General features: G+C 43.3%; 1 protein-coding gene across 2 annotated transcripts in view; it reads right to left on the bottom strand.

The window, feature by feature from the left end:
* NPAS2 (neuronal PAS domain protein 2) overlaps positions 1-24,822 on the bottom strand; it is a 104,333-nt gene extending 79,511 nt beyond the window's left edge. The window contains exon 1 of one of the 2 annotated variants that reach the window (XM_066545237.1): positions 24,643-24,822. The gene's annotated coding sequence lies outside the window, so the exon portion shown is untranslated. Of the gene's footprint in view, positions 1-13,696; positions 13,719-24,642 lie in introns of those variants that run through there. The other variant, XM_066545238.1, reaches the window with a different exon arrangement.
* Positions 24,823-25,461: the final 639 nt, after the last annotated feature.

Genomic DNA, 25,461 nt, shown 5'->3' with positions numbered 1-25,461 from the left:
GAGTAGATACAGGCTACTAAAATATACCAAGGATGAGGGCTAGTGTTAGAGCTAGGCTTAAAGGGCAGGGTAGTGGAATCAGCAGCTTCAGGAGTGCTAATAGCACTGACCCTGCAAGGTCACTGGACTGCAATTGGGGCTGAAGGGCAGGTAGTTATTTGTACTGTGAGGAAGGGCATGTGAACTTCTTTTGATGTGCAAGTTAGGTTTAGAGATGAGATTGATAAAAGTCTCGTATCTGACTGGGTCTGTAGGGCTGGGAGAAGAATGAGACAATGACTGAGGATTCATTTTAGCTCAAAACCTGGGGTGCTTCAGTTTCTGCAGTTCTTCCAAACCTCAAATGAAAACTAATCTTCTCTAAGCTCCTTGGGGAAACCTGCTGCCATCCTACCACCCTGGGCTTTAAACCAAAAATTGATTAAACACTTCAGATCCCATTTCCCTTAACCCCAATCAAGATGAAGGCAGTAAAACTCAGCAAAGCATCTGCCTCTCAGCATATGTCCCAAACCCTCAGTTCAACCCAACAATTCCTGCTGATTGTCCCAGTAGAGCAAGCAGCTCACTTCTGCCTGATTTTAACTGCAATCACCATCCTAAGCCTTATTGCATCTTTATCACCTGAAACTTGTAACAGTTAGAAGAGTAAATTTAAGATGTTTGACTCCTGCCTTGTCTGCCTCTCCCTCTACAGGTACAGGATCCACCAGCAAACTGAACTGCCCATTCCCAAAGCCCTACTTCATGTGTACGCCCAAGCTTGCTTACCTGTCCTACACCAAACCCAATGGGGCCAAAATTCACCTTAGAGCTTTTGGTTCTACCAGTGCACACTTCACAATGGCCTTCTGGTCAGTCTTCTGCAATCCATGAATATTTCTCCTTGTTCAGTATTTCCACAGCTAAAACTTAACAGTATCTCCTTCACAAACACTACATAAAAGTTGCCCAGTGTCTCCTCCTTTCCTCCACAGAGGGGCTTCAAACTCAGGTTTTCCTCTCATCATCCAGTATTAAAGTGATCCCGGTGAACTCTTGTAGCAATAAATTGAATTTTCCTGATCTTGTGATTGCTAGCAATAACCCAAAGTGACTGTTAATCTCAGTTTTAAATGCAGAATAAGATGGCCTGTGTGGAGTAAAGGCCTGAGAGCAGCTTGGAGACTGGTATTCCTTATTGACTTGAGCCCATTTACCACCACCTCCAGTTCCAAGAGGTTGTGTTCACTAATGGGTGCTATCAGATATGCATGATGAGGGTATTTCAGTCTCTGCTGGGTGTGGGTCATTTAGCACACCCGTCAGGTGTCCCATGTCAGGATTAGGAAGAGCAGAGATGGAAGAGTTCCATTTAGTACTATGTCCTAAAAGTTCCTCTGTTCCAGGACGATATACTGCTGTGTGGTTATGGCTATGCTTATTAGAATAGTAAAGAGTTTTTCAATATTTTTACACAGAACATTTCTCTTTCTTCTCTACAAAAATATCAAGCAAATATTTTTTGACAGTTTTTGACTCACTGAAGAATTCCTTTGAAAAAGGCCTGGCTCACCTCCTTTATGGTGAGGTGACTGCCTGATTGCACTGCTACAAAGCAGTACTGCTCAGCTTCAGGAGGCTCCTCTGAAGGGAGGTTCACTGTCTCTCTATGCTTACATTCTCCCATTCCTTCCCAGCCTCCCTAATGATAAATCAGGCATTCCAAACGAAGTCTGAGGGTCTGAATATCCACCTTTGTAACTTTCTTGAGCCTTGTCTCCACATTAAGTTTTCTAGAAGTGGACTGAGTTCTTTTAGAAGTGGAGGGATTGGAAAGCACAAAGGCAATCTTTCTGCCTTAGAGCTATGCAGGAATTCCCCGGCCACAGCATTGGACATGGAGAGCATCCTGTCCATAGGTCAGTGAAACGTTCTCTGTTTTAAACTGTTGCATTGCACACTCGACTGAAACTTTTGGTTCTGAACAAGTTATATTTTTCTGGCACGTTCCTAGGAATGTAGATTTTCAGTCTGCTGCCAGGTAGAAGCGAATAGTTGAGTTCTTTAAGAGCACCAAGTGGCCTATTAGCAAGTGTAAACGCATCCAAAAAAATGAAAAAAGACTGTATTTCTGCTTCTGATTCACTGTTCTGTGCCAAATAACACTTTCTCAGTCACCTTTTCTTCCTCAAAGAGAACAGGTTGTGACAGATTGAAGTCTTCTCCCCTGCTATGTCAGGAGCCTTTATGTGACAATTACAATATCATTTTTGTTTTACGATCAGCTGAAGTCAGTTCAAAACAGCACGTCACCTCACACATGAAATAGCATTACTTTATGTGATGGGTACTGGAATTTGGCAGGAGCATTTCCTCATTTGCAGTCTGCTTTTTTCTGTCTCAACTCGATGCAGAGTAACTTCAGTTTTGAAGTCAGTCAGGCTTATCTGGAGGAGTGACTCATCTAGGGCAAGCAGAGTAGCCAGCTTCTGCTTGCTCTGAAATGTTAAGGAGTGGAGGAGGAGAAAAATTACAAATTCATGATGGGGAAGACCTCAGACCTTCCAGATAAAACCTGTGATATTTATCGGCAGCCCTGTGAGCAGCAAGCTCAGTGCTCAGCAGGCAGTCTCTTTATCCCCTCACTTTTTCATGGTGTTTGCCTTTCTCTCTTGTTGCACCCAGCTCACGTGCCACAGGCAAGACTGGCCTCAGAAAGTTCAAAGAGGAGCCAGCTGGCTGCACATGAGTGCTCAGATCAGTGGATCCTACTGATGTAATCAACAGCACCACGTCTTCTAGCTTTTTTTATTTTGTATGTCTCTAGAATAGCAATTAGCCAAGAGCAGGTCTAAATGCTGCAGTGTTCAGAGTGATTCTGGCTTTCCCTGACAATTGCTTTTTCACATCATCTATTATACCTAGGAAAGTAATAAAGCATTTCCCATTAATAACCCCTCTCACTTGTGATTTCTCTTTTTGTGGCCAGAAGAGACAGTGTTCAGTCAAAGCACAAAAATCTCTCCAAAACAACCAGTACTATAATTCTTCATCTGCCAAAACTGCTATCACCATGAATTCAAGACACTCAGTCCTAAAACCATCCACTCTTCCCAATTTCTGACCGGTTCCTACTTCTTTCCTGGTTGCCAATTTTTTTTTTCTAAAATGTTTATTTTTTAAAACCAAGACCAACTCACTTCAGATGTGAGACACTTAATCCTCCTGCATTCAGATTCAAAAGGAAGTGTTTGTAGAAAATAAAATAAGTTTTTTGAGCAGTAAAACTGTCAGAAAGTTCTTGAGTAGGTTCTCTGGTGTCTGCAGGGACAGGAGGCCCCAACATAAGATGCATGTGGACCTGTTGGAGTGAGTCCAGATGATCATAGGTCTGGATCATTCCACACCTCTCCTATGAAGACAGGCTGACTGAGATGGGATTGTTCAGCTTGGAGAAAAGGCGGCTTCAGGGAGACCTTATAGCTGTCTCGTGCCTGAAGGGGCCTGACAAGAGAGCTGCATGGGACTTTTCACGTAGGCATGGAGTGATGGGATGAGCAGGAATGGCTTTAAACTGAAAGATGGTAGCTTTGGACTGAATGTTCAAAATAAATTCTTTGCTGTGAGGGTGGTGAGACATGGGAAGATGTTGCCCAGAGAAGCTGCGGATGCCCCATCCTTTGGCAATGTTCAAGGCCAGGAGAATGGAGCTCTGAGCAACCTGGTGTAGAGGGAGGTGTCCCTGCTTATGGTTGAAACCAGTTCATCTTGAAGGTCCCTTCCAACTGAAACTATTCTATGATTTTATGATCTGAAGCAAAATAAAGAAATCTTCATCATTAAAAAAAAAAAAACCAAAACCCAACTTTGATTTGTTTATGGAATAACCCTTTATTTTACTATGCTATGAGACACATGGCCTGACATTGTCCTCTGCTTGTATGGCCCCGTCAGACATAGAGAGAAAGATAATGTATTAAACACTCAGGAGCAGAAATGCAAAAGCTCAAGGTGGAGATTCAGAGGTTAGGAGTCGCTGAAATCCATTTGAGTTCATTCTTAAAAAATTATCAGACTGTCAGACTGAGCATGTCCCTTTGACTTCAGTATTCCTTGGGTTTTAAAAATCTAACCAAAGAGCATTAGTGTTCACTGCTGTATATTTACAGTATACAGTACAAATGAGAACAGTAACTGCCACTCAGATGTAATGGTCTTTCCTTTAGATGCTTGATATTCTATACTGCTAAGTGCTTCTTGAAAGTTGATTTACAGTCTATTTGGAGGTAAAAACTGCATTTAGTACTTTAATTTTCTCATCCCATTTTAATTTTTTTTTTCATACCCAGGCAGTCCAAGAAAAATGCAAGTTTTGCAGATATCTTTATCGATCTTTGCTTTGTGATTTAGTAATGTGCATCATCTGGTTCTTACTTGTACATCTTAAAAACCCAGAAAAGGAAGATGTTGAGCCCATGTTCTAAAATAGGTATATGTTTTAAACATGCTATTAAATTGTAGCTTCTACATTTTCTAGATTTTTCCATTTCCTTTCCCGGAGTTTTAATTCCTCTGGGGCATATCATAATGTCCTTACTCAGACAAAACTACTTTTATATTTACATTGTTTCAGTTGAAAACTGCATGGGGCAGTTAATATCTGCAATACAAGTACCTCTTTATCATTTGTCAGCAAAGTTAAATGTTTTTTTGACATACTAACTATTGAATAAAGTATTAAGGTCACTGGTCCTTTTCCGGCAAGTATTGCCTTAAAAATCCAGCAATCACTCCAGATTAGTAGTCACAGTATTTATACAGATTTTAGGCATGATGGCTCATGTGCACTCAGTTTTTTGTACTGTTTATGTAAAAAAAAAAAAAAAAAAGCAAGCTGCCTCAGTCTTGCATGGAGGTTTCCACATTCTCATCAATTCTGTTCACACAATCAAGCTCTTTGGAAGTTAAATTTCAATTTATCATTTTCATTTTTTGTACTTTTTCCCCTTGTGTTCGCCTTTCCCTCCATATTTATGCCTTTATCTAAGGGTTTTGGGCAATGGGCTGTGGGCCTGCTCTAGTGTCCAGGAAGTAAGCTAGGAGAGTGCTCAGCATTTGATCATCACCATGCCGTGTGACATTTCACATCTTTTATTGTAATCGGACTTTCAATAGCCTTGTCAATACCAATGAAATTTATAACGTGCCAGGAGGGCGCTCTCAGATTAAGCTGTTTTCTTGTGTATTAAAGGGCTGTCATGGAACATTAACCATGAGACATCAACGAAATGGACTGAGACTTTAACACAAGTTTAATGACCTAGAGCTGGAATTCAGTGCCCTTTCTCCTAGGAGAGCTACTTTATTACTCTACAAGTAGTCTCAGTTTGTTCATGGGACTGCTTGTAAGATGCACTCAGTGTGATTAAGAAGGTCAGAATCTGTCCCTGTTGACAAAAGACTACTTTGACACTTCAGATTCCCTTTGTGCTGCTTTTGCTTTGACTGGTGAGCACTTCATCAGGTGAGTCATCCCATTTCACTGGGACTAAAGCTTGCACAGCTTGATCTATTTGGATTTATGGGCATACCCCATTAGGCTACACCGCTGAAGTGAAGGACACTGCTTTGGAATAATGAGGTATTCACTGTGAGCAAGTAATATTGGACTGGGGCTAGAAACACACTGTGAGCATGCTGGCAAAGGAGATGATTCCTCTGAAGTGATCTGAGCTGGCTAATATTCTGTAGGACTAATAACCCAGAGGGGAAGATTTGTTGCATAAATGCATATGGGACTGTGGCTTTAAATTCCTGCCTTACAGATGGCCCTAAGCACAGCCCTCACTAAGGCACTGAAGCAGCAGGTAGGATTTCAAGCCTCCCTTTTATCCTGAACTTCCTCAGGGACATGCATTTTGCCTGCTAGGTGAGCAAGCAGTTCAGGCTCTACATCTTGAATGCTCAAAGCCATGAAGAGTAGGCCAGCCAAGCTGGCTTGTGGCTACCAAACAGACATGGTTGATTGTCCTGCTTCTCCTGCACTGCTTATCTTCATTGCTGGTCCATGTTCCTTCTGTGAGCTCACTAAATTCTGTAATTTGGCAAAAAACCCCAATAAACAAACAGCCATCATTTACTTTTTTCTTTTATTTTCTGATAGAGAAAGCTGACAGGACTTCTTCAGAAGCCTCATTAGGTAGGACAGCAAAGGCAACTGGCAGAAGTGCCCAGCTAGGAGCAGGGAACAGGAGAGGGAAATCTGGCATTTATAAGTGGGACTGGTCCTCCACCACCAAAGTGCACTTGTGGTGGCAGACTGAACTTAAATAAGTTGTAGTCTGTGGTGAAACCTCATCTTTCAGCTGTCAGTAGACTTCACCATGAATCCTCTCAGTTATCATAGCAACTTCCCTGCATGCCTTTCAGGGAGGCCTGATTTTGTGGTTGTTTAGGCTCAAGAAGAGGAGGTTCAGGGGGAATCTCATTGCTCTCTACAACTGCCTGAAAGGAGATGTAGTGAGGTGGGGGCCAATCTCTTCTGCTGTGCTTTCAGTTATAAGCTGACACAGGGAAGATTCAGATTAGATATTAAAAAAACCAAACCACTGTTTGTGTTGTCAGACATTGGAACTGGTTGCCCAGGGAGGTGGTGGAGTCACCATCGCTGGAGGTGTCTAACAGCTATGTGGATCTGGCGCTCGGTGATGTGGATTAGTGGCTTAGGGGTTACAGTGATAGTGCCAGGTGAGCAATTGGGCTGGATGATCTTGTAGGTCTCTTCTAACCTTGATGATTCTATGATTCAATTGGGCCAGTTTGTGTCAATTTTGCCATGAAAACTAGAAACTCAATTGTGGAAGAAGACTATCACATTTCCCAGGCAACAATGACAGCATTATTCCTTCTGAGTAATAACAATATCAAGATTACACTATTAAATTGAAAGATTACACTATTAATGCAAGATTACACTATTAAATTGAAATAGTTTGATTTTAAATTAAAATTCAGAGTATCTTTCTGGGAAGGTTCTCATGTTTTAAAAAGAAAGAAAAACTCAGGGAACAACAGGCCAGTCAGTCTCACTATACTAAGGCACATAGAAAATAAGGAGGTGACTGATAAACCAACACGGTTTCACTGAAGGCAAATTGTGCCTGATAAATTTGGTAGCCTTCTACAAGACTGTTACAGCATTGGTGAATGAGGGAAGAGCAGCTGACATCATCTACCTGGGCTCATGCAAAGCATTTGACACTGTCTGGAACAATGTCTTTGTCCCTGCACTGGACAGACATGGATTTGATAAATCAACCACTCAGTGGGTAAGGAAGTGGCTAAATGGTTGCACTGAAAGATTTGAGGTCAACAGCTTGCTGAACAAATGGATAAGTAGCATTCCCTGGGGGTCAGTACTGGGACCAGTGCTGCTCAACATCTTTGTAGCGGCACTCAGTGCACCCTCCGTAAGTCTGCCAACAATGCCAAGGTGTGTGGTGCTGCTGACACTCTGGAGGGAAGGGAAACCACCCACAGGGACCTGGACAGGCTTGAGGGTGGGTCTGTGCCAGCCTCATGAAGTTCAACAAGGCTATGTGCAAAGTCCTGCACCAGGGTCAGGCAATCCCAAACAAACATAGGCTGGGCATAGAAGGGATTAAGAGCAGCCCTGAGGAAAAGGACTTGTGTGCTTATTGCCCTGAAAGTCAACCATATCCTAGGCTGCACCAAAAGAAGTGTGACTAGCAGGTCAAAAGAGGCAATTATGTCCCTCTACTGTGTTCTGGAATATTGATCTCAGCTCTGGAACCCCCAACATATAAAGGACATTGACCTGCTCAAGTGAGTCCAGAGGAAAAAAACCAAAACCAACAAAAAAACCCCCAAAAAAACCAAAAAACCAAACAAAAAAAAAACCAAACAAAAAAATCAGTCTTATTTCTTGTCAAGGCTTTCTTTCATCTTACACTATGAACCACAGAAATGCTAGAGTTTTTCCCTCAGGCTTTGATCACTGTATTACCATGACAACAAGGTATTTATTATAGCCATTATAGGTGGACTTCAGATGGTAACTGGATCCCTCAGAAGTCCATGGGTGAGCTTTTGGTCTCCAAACACCAAGATAAATGAAAGAATTACTCTCTCCTGAAGAGGCATCTAACAGGTAACTTATTTGCTTTCAATTTTTTCAGCCAAGTCCATTGCCTTCCATCAGTTTAAATCTACTGACTATTTTAATTATACGGAAAACCAGGTCAAACTTTTGTTCACCACTTTGCTTTGCTTTTTGCTGACTGAAACCTGTAATCTGGCAAGTCAATGCATCAATCTGACAGGATGTGACATACGGGCATCACAAAGGTTTTTATTCTTACTGTTTACATTATTCTACTTTTCAGAGTTTTCCAGCCTTGCACAGCAGAAAGCTGTAAAGCTTTGTTCTCAAAAAGCTCACAACTAAAGAATGCTATTTTGCATACATAGAGGCTTGGAGTGTAAAAATATATGATAGAAACAAGACCTATTACTCTCTTGAAGACATTGATGCATGAGGGTAATCAAGTCACTTTAGCAATAAAAATAGCTTCAAACTTAAGCACAAGTTTTAATACCTTGTTTAGTCAAAGGTATACTACAAAACACGCAATTCTAGCTCAGCAAGCAAGATAATGCAAGATTCTTAAAGACTGTGTTTCCTCAGCTTAAGGAGTATCCAGACAGACAATGGAAGTCCTTCTACACAAGGCTTTGTAGACAAAGTAAATTATAAATACACATTAAAACTGCCATTAATGCCTGTCAATCTGCTTCTAAAAGATGTAATTAGGAGATCAAAAAGCTAATTAGAAAATCTGTTTGATCTCAAGAGTTTGGTTACATACTGACAATCTTGAAATAATTTGTATCAGAAAGAACTGTTAAAGCTTTATATAATTCTGAACTTGAGCAACTGATATTTTCTAAGATGCAAAAATGGTGCACAGTTCTTTAAAATGAAAATTATATCACCAAGGTAGTCATAAAAGTTAGTACTTATTAGTAAGGAAAAATGTTTATTGATTTACTTAAACCAGATAAAATGTATAACTTAAAATCTCAAGAAGATGGTTTAAACATACCAAACCCAATGTTTTCCTAGCAGCAGAAACACCTGAAAACAAACAAGAAAGTGTGCAGGAAATATGGATTTTATATAGGGCTATCCCTCACTGGAGCTCTCTCAGCTTCTGCCTTTTCTAGGGAGCAGTCTGGGGACAGAGCCTGCCAGGAAGCCTTGCCTGGTTCTTCCAGTTTCAAGAATCTTAGAAGAAACCACCACACTTGGCTATACAGAACATTTCCATGATTAAACCACTTGGGTTGAAATTCTGCAGTCTGGTGTCTGCCTGGGAATTTTGATGATTCCTATTTTCAGCCAGAAGAGTTAAGAAGTAGAGATTATATATTTATGAGAAAAGTTAGTCTTTGCTTTGCAGGTGTGTGTGCTCTTTGCAACAAGGATATCCTCATTAAAAAAGCTGCCTGAATTGACCAACGTTTAATAAAACTGAAGCTTTTACCCAACTATATTGAGAGTAATGTAATGTGAGTACTGGTTTGGGCCAGGCTAAGCTAGCACTGCTGGCACAAAAGTGCTCACATCCTTCCCCTGCCCATCCCAGCTTATCCCAGTAGCTGTGAAGTGACTTAGTGAACTGATTGGGAACTGCCAGTGAATTAAGCTGATTTAAAGGGACCAGCAACAACTAAAAAAAAAAAATTATTTGAATACAGTGTGATTACCAAACTATTAAGTACTGCATAACAATGAATATACAGGAAGGGAGTAAATCAAAATTACACAGGCTGACTTAATTATACTATTTCTTAATTTCTGAGTGCTCTGTTTTGCATCCATTGTTAGCATTCAAGGCAGTTTCTGTGAGTGTGTGACTTTACTAGGTCTTTAAAAAAATGGAAAACCTCACTATTTGGCATTGTTGTGATATTTCCAAAATATCAGCAGTCTTCCACTCATGACAGCTAACAAGCTGCATCAGCCAGAGTGGTCACAGGGTCCTGCTGCAGGAAGGGTCAATGGGCTGCAGTAAGAGGTAGGCCATAAGATGGCTCTCCTGCTGGGCTTTGAGGCACCACAGAGAGGCACCATATTTGCCAGCACTGGGATGCCCTCCCAGAAGACCACACAGGCCAGCTTTTTCTGCCTGTCCTCCCTGACTGTCAGCTTGATGCCTCCTTCTGTACCTCAGACTCCTCCTGACCCCAGTTATACACTGCAGGATGAGCACATGCTCATCTCCATTTCTGGCTATCCAAGCCCCAGGTACTTCCTAAGAACCCCACTTTCAGACTTTTCTCAGCACAAAGACCCTCCTCCTCCAACCTCTTCCTCCCATGTTGCCACTCAATCTCCCTCTTCCAGGCTCAGCTCCATGCTTGCTCCCTTCATGACATCCTCTCTTTCCAGTAGATCACACACCCCATCCTTAGCCAAGCTTGTACTAAGGGCTTCTTTTCCATCTCTTCTTTTTCCTCACTGCCATGGGTTGCAGCTGAAATTTCCTTGTCTCCCTTGCTCCTTGTCTGTGTTCTTTCTCCTACTGGTCATCATTTTCAACTCCATCCATGCTCACTGTTCCCACTCCTGCTGGTCCATTTTTCACCCCAGTGCATCATGTCCTTGCCTGACCTGTACAAATCCTTGAGTCTCAGCCTTGCCTTTATTTCTTCACTCAGCTCCCCTCAAGCCCCACTTCTCCTCTCATCCAGAAATGTAAAAAGTTCAGCAGTTACTCTAAAGTGGCTTAAACCCACACTGGTTCCAAAGGAGATTCTTTGTCTTCCTCTCACCTCTGCGGCTGCCCAGTAACCCAGCTTAGGAAAATGCAACAGCTGACAATTAACCCATCCACATAAAGAAAAGGCTAAATTTCAGCAAGATCAGCTTTCTGCTCTGACACACTGGTGTCCAGAGTTGGGAGTGAGGCAGCACTATCCTTTGCAGTAGCAGCAGAGATGTACATGGATGTGGTGGTCTGACCCTGGCCAGATGCCAGGTGCTCACCAAAGCTGCTCTATTACTCCCCTCCTCAGCTAGATAACAGACACAAAATGTAATGAAAGGTTCAAGAGTTGAAGATGGGGAGAGAGACTGGAGATCACCCACGAGATACTGTCCAGAGCAAAAGAGACTCAGCTTGCGGAAATTAATTGAATTTATTGCTAATCAAATCAGAGCGGGATCATGAGAAGTAAAACAAATCTTAACACCACCTTCCTGCCACCACTCCCTCCTTCCCAGGCTTAACTTTATTTCTGATTCTCTAACTCCTACCCACCAGTGGCAAGGGGAGACAGGGAATGGGGGCTGCAGTTAGTTCATCACATTTTGCTTCTGCCACTGCTTCCCCCTTGGGGAAAGGAGTCCCTTCCCTGTTCCAGTGTGGGGTCCCTCCCACCAGAGGCAGTTCATGGAGGACTCCTGTTCAACAGGAGTCCTTCCCACAGGCTACAGTTCCTCACTAACCACTCCAGTGTGGGTCCCTTTACCACAGGGTGCAGTCCTTCAGGAATGGACTGCTCCAGTGTGAGTTCTCCACAGAGTCAAGTCCTGCCAGCAAACCTGCTCTACTGTGGGCTCCTCTCTCCTTGGATCCACAGGTCCTGCCAGAAGCCTGCTCCTGTGTGGGCTTCCCACGGGGTCACAGCCTCTTTTGCACATCCATCTGCTGTGACATGCAATCCTCCAGAGGCTGCAGGTGGCATCTGCTCCCCGTGGACCTCCAAGGACTGCAGGGGCACAGCTGCCTTACTGTGGTCTTCAGCACAGCCAGCAAGGCTATCTCAGCTCCTGAAGCACCTTCTCCCTCTTCCTCTTCACCACCCTTGGCGTCTGCAGAACTGTTTCTCTCATTTCTTTTCATTCCTCTCTTCTCTGGCCAGAGTTACTCCTGCCCATAACTGGTTTTTTCCTTCTTACGTATGTTATCCCAAAATCATTAATACCTTTTCTGAATGGCTTGGCCTTGGCCAGCAGTGGCTCTGCTTGGAGCCACTTGGCATTGGCTCTGTCAGACATCAGGGAAGTTGCTAGCAGTTTCTCAGAAAATACACACCTATAGCCTTCACTACAACCTTTCCATGCAAATTCAATACAATGGATAAAAGCAGTCTTGCAATTATGAGTTTAGCCAAAATGGGTAAGATTTGAGGAAGCAATGGGAAATCAGTCTTAAATGGAAAAATACACTATACAGGCAATGCTGCCTGAGTTCATGCCAGAAACATCTTATGACTCCCAGTTACTGCTTTGCTCTTTAAGACAATGGTTTACAAGAGGTGTCATGCTTTGGCAGAGTGAGAGGAGATTCACATCACATACATTTCTCCAAAAGAAACCTGCAGACTAGCTATGAAACAAGACTAAGAAGAAACTTCTAAAACATTATTAACTCCAGAATAAAATGCAAAAAAAAAAGGGCTGGCCTGAAGTGAGACACTTCCTACATTATAATCCCCCCAAAAGAAGCAACTTCCACTGTCATCACGCTCAAGTCAACATGCAAGAAGAAATGCAACAATTAAGGCTATTCATCAGTTGAGGTTTTGAAACCCATTATCCATATTCTACTCAGGTGTAGTCTGTATTTCATATTTTGGGGGACACTGTCAGTGAGGAATGTGAAAGAACCTTCAATGGACCCTATGTTGGAAACATCTTTCTGCCAACTCTACTATGCTCCCCTGAAACATTCTTTTACTGGGATAGCTCATTCTGCTCAGGGAAAGAGTTTAGTTTTGCCAGTAAAGTACCTGCACACAACACATATCTGTTAGAGGAAGTTACCACTGTGCCCTTACATGTGCTAGTGTCACAAAGATGTTTAAGAACAGACAAGATCTGGCTCACCAGAACAACCTTCCTGCACAACCATTTCTGAGCTCTCTCTGCAGTGCCTTTCTCTTTCCTTCTCTGTGTTGCAAAACATTATTCTAGATTCATAATTCAGATCCTCAAAAGAAGCGAGAAAGGTTACATCAGTGCCTGAGTCACTTTAAGTTTTGCACGCATAACTGTGAAAAAACATTTTTCATGAATGAAGTAGCTAGAAAGAGGCAAAGGTTTGGGTATGTGCTCACTGCTGACAAATACTTAATAAATTTCAGAAACCTTCTGTGGCTGATGCAACGTGAGAAATCCTCAGAGGACTTAGCATACAGCACCGTCTTCACATGCAGATAGCCAAAAGTGTTTCGCAAAAGAACACTGTCCTCTTCTTGGGGTGCCAGATGGGTGAATCTTAAAACTGACAAACATGAGGTTGCAGAGCAACCAAAAAATTCTAATTATAAACCTACGTCACATCATCCAAGCCATATGCAGAGTAATTCAAAATAAGGAGAAACAGAGGAACAAATGGGTAGACAAAAGCAGAAAGTTCACGCCTGCTCCTCTTCTTGAGACCATACACAGACAAAAAGAACAAGGCCCCTTTGTGGCATTCTGATTTTCAGACAGTACATCTTCACAGCTGCCGTGCTACTGCGATGAGTGCTCCCTTTCCATCCAACCCATCCTCGCTGCTCCATACATGAGTCAGACTGGAGACCCGTTCAGCCCCTAAGTATGTGCTTAAGTCTTTCCATATTCAGGAAAGAAACTCAGATGAAATTCTGACTAATGAAAAGCATGTGCTTAAGTGTTTACCTGAATAAAGCTGCTCTGCTGAATTTGTGCGAAAATGTCAAACGCATGTCAGGCAAACTCAGGATCTTCCACAGCACTCCTGTTTGCAGAGCCTCTGCCATGAAAAGCACTGTATCCCAAAGGGGGAAAAAGTTTTTCCTGGAGAGCAGCCCAGAACGAAAGGAGCCATCAGATCAAAGATAAGTCTTACCTCCCCCACTACACCCCTCACTTCCCCAAACAGCAGATCAAGGCAGAGGAGGACTACAAAAAAGGAAAAAAATAGATTCGTTTTCCAGCAGAAAAATGAGACATTCCCCTGACTCCCTTGATTTCTCCAAGCAATACAGCTAGGAGCAGGCTGTTGCTTGCCTGGAAGCTCATAGACCACAAGATGTGAAGTCATGGAGTGCCAGTGTAAAGTTATTTATTGGCATCTTCCGCCGCCAAGCCACTTCACAGTTTGGCAGTACGCAGGAGGGTGTTCAAATTGACCACAGCAGGCTGACCTTTCTGCTTCCACAGACAGAATGGTCTCCAGCCCCTATGATTCAAGAAGCCATGGATACTTTTGTTTGTTGGCCATTATTAATTAGATTTGGGAGACCAAGCTGTTTAAACTCAAACTTCTTGAAGCGAAGAAAAAAATGTTGCACATTTTACATTATGTCTTGAAAATATGAAAGCTTGCTGCAATCTTCAAACACAATATTTATGAATTGGTCTTTCAGCCAAATCCACTTTTGCATAAGGATATACAGCTGCTGGTACCCAAAAGTATGATAGCTCCCAAATAGATCTTTGCCATTTTTAAAATCATTCTAGGGGTTTGAAAATAATATTTTCTTTCATTGTAAGCGAAATCTCTAGCTCTGATGTTTCAAAGACAGTCTGAAATTAGCCGGGTTTTGTGTGTGTTTGTTTGTTTGTTTGTGCACAAGAATAATTGATTAAATCAGCACAAGCGTAACTGATTATACACTCTAACAAAACTACTGAAGAATTCAGCAGCAAAACCAGCAGTATCATGAAGAGCTATATCCAGTTTTTTATGCTTACATCTCCTATATGGAATTCCCTCTTAATTATACAGTAGCAAATTTGAAATGTGTCATCACCTCGTACCACTGGATATCACAGATTAGGAATGAATGTAACCTGAATTTTTCAACATTGTTAAATAAATTTTTTTAAGATGTCTCTTTAAACTTTTTCATTAAAGGGGAAAATTTGCATAGAAGAATATTTAAACATTCACAACTTACAAAGAATGTCAGCCCTCTTTCATTAACCAGAGCAATGACCCTCTAATAGTTTCACACTGAGAAAAAATATGCAGAGAAATATGCCATGTCTAATGCCAATCAGGACTTTGAAAAAATATATATATTATAGACTGGTCAAATGAAATGTGAAATTCAGACTTAAAAATTGAACTTTCATCCTTCAGTCTTCTGAAAAATCATCTATTTTTAATGGAAATAGAAAAGCTATCTTTATCAAATTTCTCATTCAGCTGACAACAATAAATCTATTGTTCAGATGTAGTGGAAATGGGTCTTTGGAAGAGGAGGGTTTTAAGAAAATCAAACAGAAATTGCATCAAAGAAGAAATGCTTCTTTAACTGTCATTACTCTCTATATATAGCCTGCAGTTTTTGATTCGTTTTAGGTTTGCCAGAATAACAGGCAATTGGGCACCATGAAAAATTATTTTTTTATCATTCCCATAAGAGAAAACGTATTTGCTTGTTTAAGGGAGAATAAGCAAGTTTAGTGTTATGTCTTTTGCTTTAAGAAGTATGTCTGCAGGGATCCAGATGCTGAGAAGCAGAAAGCTGATAGCTTTAGCTTGAAATGCTACACTGTACATTAAGAAGCCATATACCGACTATTTATTTCACAAGCATGAATTAGGTCCTGTGACAAAGAACAGAACTTTCAGTCATTTCAGCAAGAAAATAACAATACTTGGCACTCTCCAAAGGTTTTCCATCTGAAAAATGCAAACAGTTAAGAGGTAGCAGGGTGAGAGGGACTGAGCCACTGTGCAGGAAACCAATGGAGCTGGGACATTCAGGGAGAGCTCCAAAGCCACCAGGTGTTGCACAGCTGGAAGCAAAGTGACAAGGTACTGACTACCTGATGTATCCTGATCACCACAGAGGTGATCAATGCCTAAAAAACCCCTTACTGTAGCTCCTCTTCCTGTCAATGGCCTGTGTAGCATCTCAGAGCCCCCTGCTTCGTGCCCCTCTCTGACACCTGGTTATGACTGGCACCCAGAATTGTTCATACCCTACAATACTCTGTAAAGCTGTCCTAGTTTACAGATCAGAGAAGTGATGCACAGAAAGCATTATGTATGTGGTCTAAGCTCATAACATTGCACAGTAGAAGAATTATGAATAAAACCCATTTCTCTGGAGATTTCCAATTTTGTCACCCTCAACAAAACCCCTTTTACACAGACGTCAAAATCCGCAAGTATTTTTTTCTGACTGCAATACTATGCCAAATATTTATTTTATCAGTCCAAAACTCATTTTACTGAAACCCTGCATCAATACTTCAGAGGAAATGCTAAGATTCTACCCAGAAGAAGAGGAAGGATTACTGAGATGAATATTGTGCAAATAAATCTCTGCCTGGATCACCAATCTTACAAACTGCTGCTTTGCCCTAAGGCAAGTACCTTAAAATAAGCACCTGTACATAGAAGGGGTCTAAGCAAGCTAAATGAAATTCCTGGAAACATGCATGATGTATATCAACTTTTTCCAGTGCTGTAGTCAGTGAAGGTGAGAATAACAGACTGAAAGAGAGTGCGAGACAGTAAGAGGAGAGAAGAAAGGAGGGGAGGGCAAGGTGGAAAGTAGAAGGTGCTAAGACCTGAGAGAAGTAAAAAGAAAAAAAGATCCTAGTAAAGGAAGCTAAAGATTCAAAACCAGAAATATAAAAGGAGAGGGAAGAGTGAGAATACAAAGTGAGATAATTTTAAATTTTTAAATTAAAAAAAAAAAATCAAACCCAGAAAGTGAGAAAATTTAGACCTTTTAGACACTCAAGTCAGTAATTTTCTGTCAGCCAAACTCTCCTTGATTTTTGCCTTAATGGGGAGTTTTGCCTTAATGAGGGCAGCAGGACAGGCACCAAATGCAGCTTCATTTCTTATACTTGAATAACAGCGAGACAAAACAAGATATTCTGTTGTAGAAAAAGATTATGCATTTTTGAGTAAATATGGATGTTACAAGCCAGGCAGTATAAATGTAATTGCTACAACGAGCTGAGTTACCTCAGTGTGTGTCAGCTGACAATAAGGTCCTTTGTGCTGGAAAGAAAGTAAAAAGATGGAAAAAAAATGACTGGTGCCACTCTACAAACAATCAAATTAAAGGCCCAGAATTATTCCAGCAAAGCTCCCATCGACTTCAGTGACAGCCCAGAAACAAAGAAGATTCTTCAGTCCTTCTTATAAAAAATATAAATACAGGAATGACTATGAGTGACCTATTTATTTTTCATCAGTCTTGCTCTTGCTGAAATTGTTGGAAATGCACCCAGCTGCTTTACAGAACTATTGTTTGATTAGGCTGTTTATGTGAAACTATCTATCCCAAATATTGTATTACTATATGAAAAAAAAGGCATTGAAAAGTAGATAGGAGAATAAAATATTCTTGTCACCTTCATAGCCAAAGATAAAGCAAATTATAACAACTCATTGTTTATCTGATGAACAGGATGAAGATTTTGCCTGAGTAAATAGTGGCCTTAATGGTCCATGTAGAAATCATATAGTTGTCTTCCCCTTTATAAATTATGAACTAAAAGAACCCTCGCTGGAAGTGTAACTGGAATGTGGGTATGTCTAATGCAAAACCTCCAATTTAAAACCTTTTCCTGTTTTATATGTCAAAACCAGGAGCAGACAACATACCACAAGTAAAATTTATAGAATTACCAATAAAAACACCGAGGCAGATATTTTGTATGAGAATTAGAAATAACAGAGAAATATCCTATCTCTAGCTGATCATGCTGCACACAGTATTGACTAAATTTTGCAAGCATACTGTTCTTATGCATAACATGGGAAATATGTCAATTCTCCCAAAGTATTAATGAGAGGTGTCCCACCCAAACCAATAAATCTAGGACATGTTTAAAGTCAGATTTATTCAGCCACTGACTCAATCAGATAACCAGGAATGCTCAGGTTTTGCATGGTTACATCCACCTGTTGATTTAGAGATTACAGGTGGAAGCTGCCTTATTAAAATTGTTCTCCAGCTTAAAAATTTGACACACCTAACAGAGAGAATCAAGAGAAATATAGTCTGGTCTGTTATCGATGATAAAAGGATAATAAATGATCAAACTCAATTATTACTGTTTGCAGGGCTAACATTATGCTTAAAGAAATTCATTGCCATCTGCAAGCCTGTTAAAATTGATTACAATTTTCTTGTGCTGGTTTTCTTCCCAATGGTTGAATAGCATTGTCTGTTTTTAAAGGAAAAAAAAACCCCAAAGATGCTTGAATAATAAATTGTTTATCCCTTGATAGAACAAACCATAGTGATGAACTTTAAGAATGGTTACCAAATTAGAAATGAGAGTGAAAAACAAGTACTTTCCTGTTCAAGGCTTTGTTTTTAATGTCTTTTTATTTTTAACTAGATTGAGTGCTGATTACAGAAAATTCAAGGCTACCCAGACATCAGGCTGCTCAATTGACTGGAAAGTTTGATGACTTCTCTGAAAAGTGAGGTCTGTGTATGAAATTAAGTCACTATCACTGATTCTAGATAATTTAAGGGGGAAGAGAGTAAAAGGTTAATACTGCTTATTAAATAATGTTAAATGAGATCAAACAAGACGTGCAGGATTCAGGAGGGTTCTTGGAGCTCCGGTTGTTTCCCCAGGCTGCTTATGCAACCTTGTTTGTGCAGGCAGTGCAAGGGCCTGCCATTTTATTACATAAGGTAGCCCAAAAATATACAGCTAGGCAGTTGTGAGCTCCATTAAGTGCTGCATTGGAGTTGCTGTATCAGTTAGCATCTGGAAATTTTAGGCAACTACCAGAAGGACTTAAGACATTGCTGAGTTTGGGAATGGGCTTGTTGTTTTAATAGCAACAGACCTCATCCAAAAGCCAGCAAAATGCCATCGGTGTGAGCTGTATTTTAATACATTGTGCTTTGACCATCGCTTAAGTAAACAGCAATACAGCTTTTGGTTTAGCACAGCCGTCACAAATGCAATCCATGGCTTTAAAATCTGCCTTTCAGATGATTAAGCAAATTGTCTGGTTTAATAAACAGCAGTCAACACAACATTTCTGTTTTAACCAGTGCTTAAATTCAGTGGATAACTGAAGAAATTTAATTCCCAGTCCTCTCATTCTCAGTTCAGAATGTCAAGGCCTGGTCTTGTAGAGACAGATGAAACTCTAACTACAGCAACACCTTGTCAGAGAAAATGCCCTCCTTGGCCCAAATCCTCTCCCTGGCACCGAGCAGCAGGGAAGGCTGGGGAAGCCTGTGTCAGCAGGGTAGGCATATAGCAATATTACAGTCTCCCAGCAGGAACTTCTTCAGCCAGGCATTGTATCTCGTTATTCAATGCCTTCAGGTGGGATTGCTTCCCTGAATGAAGTGCTTTCTGAACCTACTTGAACCCAAGAAGATAATCCTCACCATGACTGCACAGCTCCACAACAGGACACCAAGGAGGGCTCTCAAGCAGTGTACACAGCTTTTTGGAGTACAGTTCTGGACCATGCCTTGGCTCTTCTTTGGAGCACTTCAACTAGCTCCTCCCAACCAGCCTGTTCCATGGCAGATGTGCTGTAATGGAGCCAGCTCTGAGCAGGGAAGGTGCGAGCCACTAGCAGCATCTTGGCCTTGGGAACTGAGGGGGGCCAGATGCTGGTCCATTTCTTTTTGCAGAGCAGACACAGGGAGACCTCCTGGCTCAGCAGCCCCTCTCAGCCATGGCCAGACACAGGTGCTGAGGAGCAAGTACAAGAACAAGGCAAACCAGTGGTGGTTTGCCTTCAGGATACTCACCAAGCTTCCAAAATATGCAGCTCAAAACTTCCTATGCCAGAGGCAGTGGTTTTAAATTTAATAGCCCTTGATGGATTTCTCTTCCATGAACTCATCCAGTCACCTCATTAGCTGATGTAACCTCTCAGCATCCACATCCTGTGGTGAGGAGCTCAGCAGTCTGACCATGCCATGTGAAGAGCAATCTCCTTTTGTTTCCATTCCTGCAACTGCCTGCCCAGTGCCCTCTGCTGCTGTGGCTATGATCAGTCACTCCTGGTTTGCCTTCTGCTTTGCCTAATTTTACAGATGTGTGTTGCATCACTTTATCAGCATTGTCAGTCCTGAGACAGGAGTCACTCTGTTTCTCTGATCCCCTTTGCTACGACCCTCTGAACCGTCTCCCTTGCCATTAGCCATCTCTGATGTGGGGAATCAACAGCACAGAACACTGAAGACAGAGCACATTGCAGCTGCTACCATGAAATAATGAGGATTCTTTTTTATAATTTCCCATCATTTAAAAAACAATCTTAATGTTCTATTTCCCTTTGGTTTTTAACTCACACCTGCACATTGCATTGATTTTTTTTTTCCCCTGAGTTGACCAGGGAAGATTTTGTCTAAGTTTTGGCACCTTCAGTGACCTATAGCAATTAATTTCTATGATTATAGATGTATTTTCTTCTATTTTTTTCAAACTGACATGCATATTACATTTATATCACAGGAAGATACTCAAGGAGAAAGGCTGATTGAAATGTCCCAGTAGATGACACTCTGTCATGCCAACACTTTGTGTACATTTTGAAATTAGAGGTTTCATACCTGAATTTCCAAATTTCAGTTCTGATCTCAAACATACATATACGTCCTCTCAATTTTTTTTCCCATATCATCATTCCACTTGGCTAGAAATCTTCTATTTTATGCAGATCCCTAAGAATGGTAGTAAAACAGCTGAAAAACACCTTCTGTCATAATCAGGCCAGCAGAAGCCCAGCTGTTATACACAGACTTGTGCCCAAGCAGGACAAGGTTAGATAACCACCCTGTTCCCACCATTTACATGGTCATTTTTGGAGTATCTTGACGCTCAAGGCCTGCTACCTGCCACAAAGACACAGGAGAAAGAGATGGCATTGCCTCAAAGTGCTTGGTGGTAAAGGAGAGAACAAGAAACAGCAGGCAGATGGGGTACTATAAATCTGGTATTATAGTATGGCAATACTATTTCCTAGTAACAAAGGTCCAAACTCACCAGTGACCTAAGTTTTGTGAGAGCTTCATTTTGGTGAAGTCACAGGTAGATTTTCAGACCGAAGCAGGATTAAAACTAGCACTAGGGATGCATAAGACTATTCTTCCCAAATGTAGCAGGCAGCCTGCAATAAACACTCATTTCTGCCATGGTCCTTGGATAAAGCAACAGAAGTGTTTTTACCAAAGTGTAATTAAAACCAACGTTTTGGTTGGACTGAGCTGTGCCTCATAGTTTGCCTTCAGGGGAAAGAGACACAGGAAGAGCAGCATAAAAACCAGTATTTATCCCTCTATCCCCAAAATGTACGTCCAATTTATGTGGACAAGGCCAAGAAAGCCATTTCCCTAAATCCCTCAATCTAATCTGCCAACATCCCAAAGCCACCACAAGATAAATGCAAGGAGCAGAGAATGAACCACATCTGCAGCTTCTCAGCTCCTTATTCAGAGCATGAGCCTATATGACCCACATCCCTTATCACCCCCTCGCCTTTACTGTCCTGCAGCTCTTGTAATTTTGAATTCAGCTGGCAATATACTGTTTCACATATATACATGCATACATATATATATGTATATCTTCTGTGTCCCATACCATGTCACAATGGCTTTAGTCCCTCCCAAAAACCAGCAATACCAAAAGCAGCATTGCATAAATAAATCCACCACCATCTATGCATTCTGCTTAAATGCTATTACATGGTATTTCTTTTTCAAACTTCAGTAGTCAGACTCATAAAATCACTCTATCAGCTGATGCAGATTACCTACTGAATTAAATTAGCTAAAATACAAATATTTGCATGGCCTCAGTCTACCTTTTCAAGAAGTTTTGTTATGATCAAGGATTGAAAGACAGTTAAACCAAATCCAGAAAAATTAATTTTTTATACAGACAATGATCCCTCTAAAAAAATCTGCAATTCAAGTGCATCTCTCCTAAGAGCCTAGACACAAAACTATAAACACAAATGGAAGTTACCTAAGTTCATCTAACACAGAAAGAAAAGCAATTAAATGCACATAAAATGTGTATTTGGCTGTTATTTTTAACTGTATGACATTTACCAATCCAGGGGAGAGGCAAAGAAGCAGAGACAGGGGCTGAAACACACAGCAGGCGGTGTGGGGAGGAAAATGAGAAGGATGAAAAGGTAGTAGTATCACAGCCTGGTTATTGAAAGAATGGAAACCACTGTGGTTTTGCATGCTCAGATCTCCTGTCCCGGTACACCACAAGTGTCAACTTCCTTCTTTTCACCATGCCTTCTCTTGTCCTGGGTTTACTACCTCTATCCTGCACCTTATTCCCAAGATTTGTCATCTATGACCCCACAAATCCTTTGTCTCAAATCTCTGCTCTTCAATTTCTCCATGTATCCATCACCAGTGCTTCTTCTCAGAAGTGGGACCGTTCGAGTCCCACAATTTTTGTCACCATGCAAGTGAATTAAACAGTTTCCTCCTCCACCCTTCCATGGCATTGCCAGACATACTCTGTCACCGAAGACACAGTTGAGAAAGTCTTTGATTCTCCCTCCTGCACTCACTGTAGAAGCAACACCCTGGAAGAATAACTGGGGGGAAAGTCCACTCAGCCCATCAGCCACCAGCTGGAGGGCTCTCATCCTTCCCAGGAAGAGGAGCAGTTGCTCAGCTCCTAACAGTGCTGGGATGTTCAGCATGCCTTGTGCTGAGAGCATCTTCAAGTGGGTGCAATGGTCAAGCCCTCAACAAGTTCTCTCCCAAGAGCACACGCCCTGAGCATCACGATAAAATTATACTGGAGAGAAATTCTGGAAGATTCTCAGAGGATCAGCAAAAGGCACACTCCCATCACAAGATGATCCCAAGAAAAATATCTTTTCCCTGCTCCAAAACATGATGCCACAAGAATTTAAGTCTCAAAGAAAGTGTTTCTTAGCATAGTGAAAAAAATTCAGATTCCCAGATAGATCAAGGTCTCCTTATGCAGGATGTAAACCTAAACCATCTTCATCAAATACGTTGTCAAAGACCGAGTTTCCATCTTACCATGATCTCAGAAATAACCAAACCACTTAATCTGAAACTTCCCAAAGACAGTCTGTCTTCAGCAGACACTCAACCTGCAAAATACCAGCCTAGGCTTAATCTTAGCAAAAAAACCTGACAGCAGAGCATTGTACTAGAAAGCACTAGCTAATTTTAACTGTAGACAACATTACTGCCTATGGTGAAAAAACAACTCCTTCAAGGGCTCTTGCATGCTTCAGGGTAGAGATTTGGGCAAAAATATTGTAAATCTGTGGATTCAACCCTGCAAATGTGCAGGAAGGCACCTTTATTTGTGAGGGAAAACTAATTTAGGAACGATCACTTTCTCCAGGCTTTGGTGCAGGGCACAGAAGTGCTGCCAGCTTGGGGAATCACCCTGATGTCACATACCTAGTTCTAGAAAACCTTCATTTTCACATCTTCAGTGAAATAATGTACGGTTTGGCAATCACATTCTCCAAATACTCCTGGCCATCTCTGTAGAGATGAACTCTGTGTTCATACTCATCTACTGAAATGTATGCAGGATTGGGCCCTCCACCAGCTGACAGCTCTCGGAATCAGACGTGGATCAGTGGATGATGAGCTGGCTATGTCTGGACACTGTGAACTCTAATTATTTAGCACCACCAAACAAACTAAACCCGCAGTTTAGGGCATTAACATCTCACACTGAGGTAAATTAGATAATTTTCCACTTCAAGAGACAACCACTTGTTGAACTGAATGCTCAGGTTGGCTGTGCCCATCCGAGAGATCCTTACAGCCCTTCAGGAGGTTTAGCGCCATGAAAAAAATCCAAGTTCCTCTGCTGGCTGTAACACTTATAACCGCTAATTATTTCTGAGTCACTTGAGTGAAAGTAAGCTGCCATCCTGTAGACAGCTAGGGAGTACGGAGCAAAGTTTCTGGATGAGCGTGCTTGTTAATTGACAAATCGGGCTAGTGACCATAGAGGAAAACACCACGGCACAGCTCCGTGTGAAGCCGGTGCTGCCGTTCAGCCGTGTATTTAAGGTTTACCCCGTTCCACACAGGGATGCAAACACGCGGGAGGGGAGTTCTGCGCAAGGCTGCAGCAGCAGCAGGGCTCTCCCAGCACACGACACAACCCTTGCTTCCCCCCGGGAGCTTTCACCCATTCAAAATCCCTACTGGTCCTACTGGAAGTTTTCCTTGAGCAAACACCTCCCGGTCGCATCGCAGACCCTGTTCCAGTCTAGCTTATAGGTATCACCAAAGTCAGGAAACGTTCAACCACACCAAAACGAGATGGCGAGGAGGACTGCTTAGGGGACAACTTATTTTCCAAACGGAGGGGCCCGCCCGGCCGGACCCCGCCAGCCCGGCCAGGACAGACACGCCGCACATAAGCGGGCTTCCCACGGAAACTTTCCCGCGGCAGAGCCACGCCACCCCGCACCACCGGGCACGTCCGTGACCCCCGCGGAGCGGGGACACCGCGGAGCTGATCCCGGCCGCCGCCGCGGGGTCACGCGTGGCCGAGCATATCCTGCGAGGGTGCCCCGGGCGGGCGCCCCCCAGGCGGGTGTCGCGGGCGGGCGCCCCACGGGACGGAGGCAGGGTCGGGGCCGCACGGCCGCGCGTTACCTGGGGTGCCGGTGCTGCGGGAGCGCGGCGGGGAAGCCCCAGCCTCCGCCGCCGCTGCTGCTGCTGCTGTCCGCGGTGGCCACCTGGGCGCGGGAACCGCCGCCGGTGCCGGTGCCAGCGAGCTGGATGCCGCCGCTTTTCCGGTGCCTCCCGGTGCCGTTGCGGCAGCGGCCGCCGCTGCTCCAGCCGCGCAGGAGGCCGGCCTCGGGAGCCGGCAAACTCTTCCTCGCCGACGAGGAGCCGGGGACGCTGCCCGCCTCCTGCCTGCCGCCGGTGCCGGTGCCCTGTCTCATGGTGTGCGGGGCCGCCGCATGCCGCTCTGCCGCCGCCCCGGGCGCCGCGGGACCCACGCGCGCCGGGGCCAGGGGCTCCGCCGGCACCGGGAGGCCGCCGGGAGCCCGGGCTGCTGCGGGGGAGTGCGGAGGCCAGAGGCCGGGGGGGCTGCTGGCTGGGGCTCCCGCTGGGGCATTAAGTTGGACGCGCGGCCTGGAGAGGCAGGGCGGGCGCGGGGGCTGCGGGGCCGATAGTTCTCCGCGAAGTTGGAGCCCGGCGGGCGAGGCGGGGGCATCCTCTCCGCCGGCCCTTCATCGCCGCCCGCCGCCGCCTCCCCTCGCCTGCCCCCGCCGCCAGGCCACCGCCCCGCGCCCTCAGCCGGCGGCTCTGCGGGGGCGCGCCCCGCGCCCCGCGCCCATGGGCGCAGCCGCGGCGCCGGTGGCAGAGGATCTCCCGTGCCGGTTTCCTCCGCCGCTCGTCGCCTTCTCCGGCAGGGAGCGGGGGGAGCTGGGGTGGGGGGGAGGGGGGTGAGGGCCGGGGGGCGCC

Source organism: Molothrus aeneus, chromosome 2, assembly GCF_037042795.1.
Source record: "Molothrus aeneus isolate 106 chromosome 2, BPBGC_Maene_1.0, whole genome shotgun sequence".
In the NCBI taxonomy this organism is placed as follows: domain Eukaryota; kingdom Metazoa; phylum Chordata; class Aves; order Passeriformes; family Icteridae; genus Molothrus; species Molothrus aeneus.
This window is presented reverse-complemented; position numbering and strand designations above follow the sequence as displayed.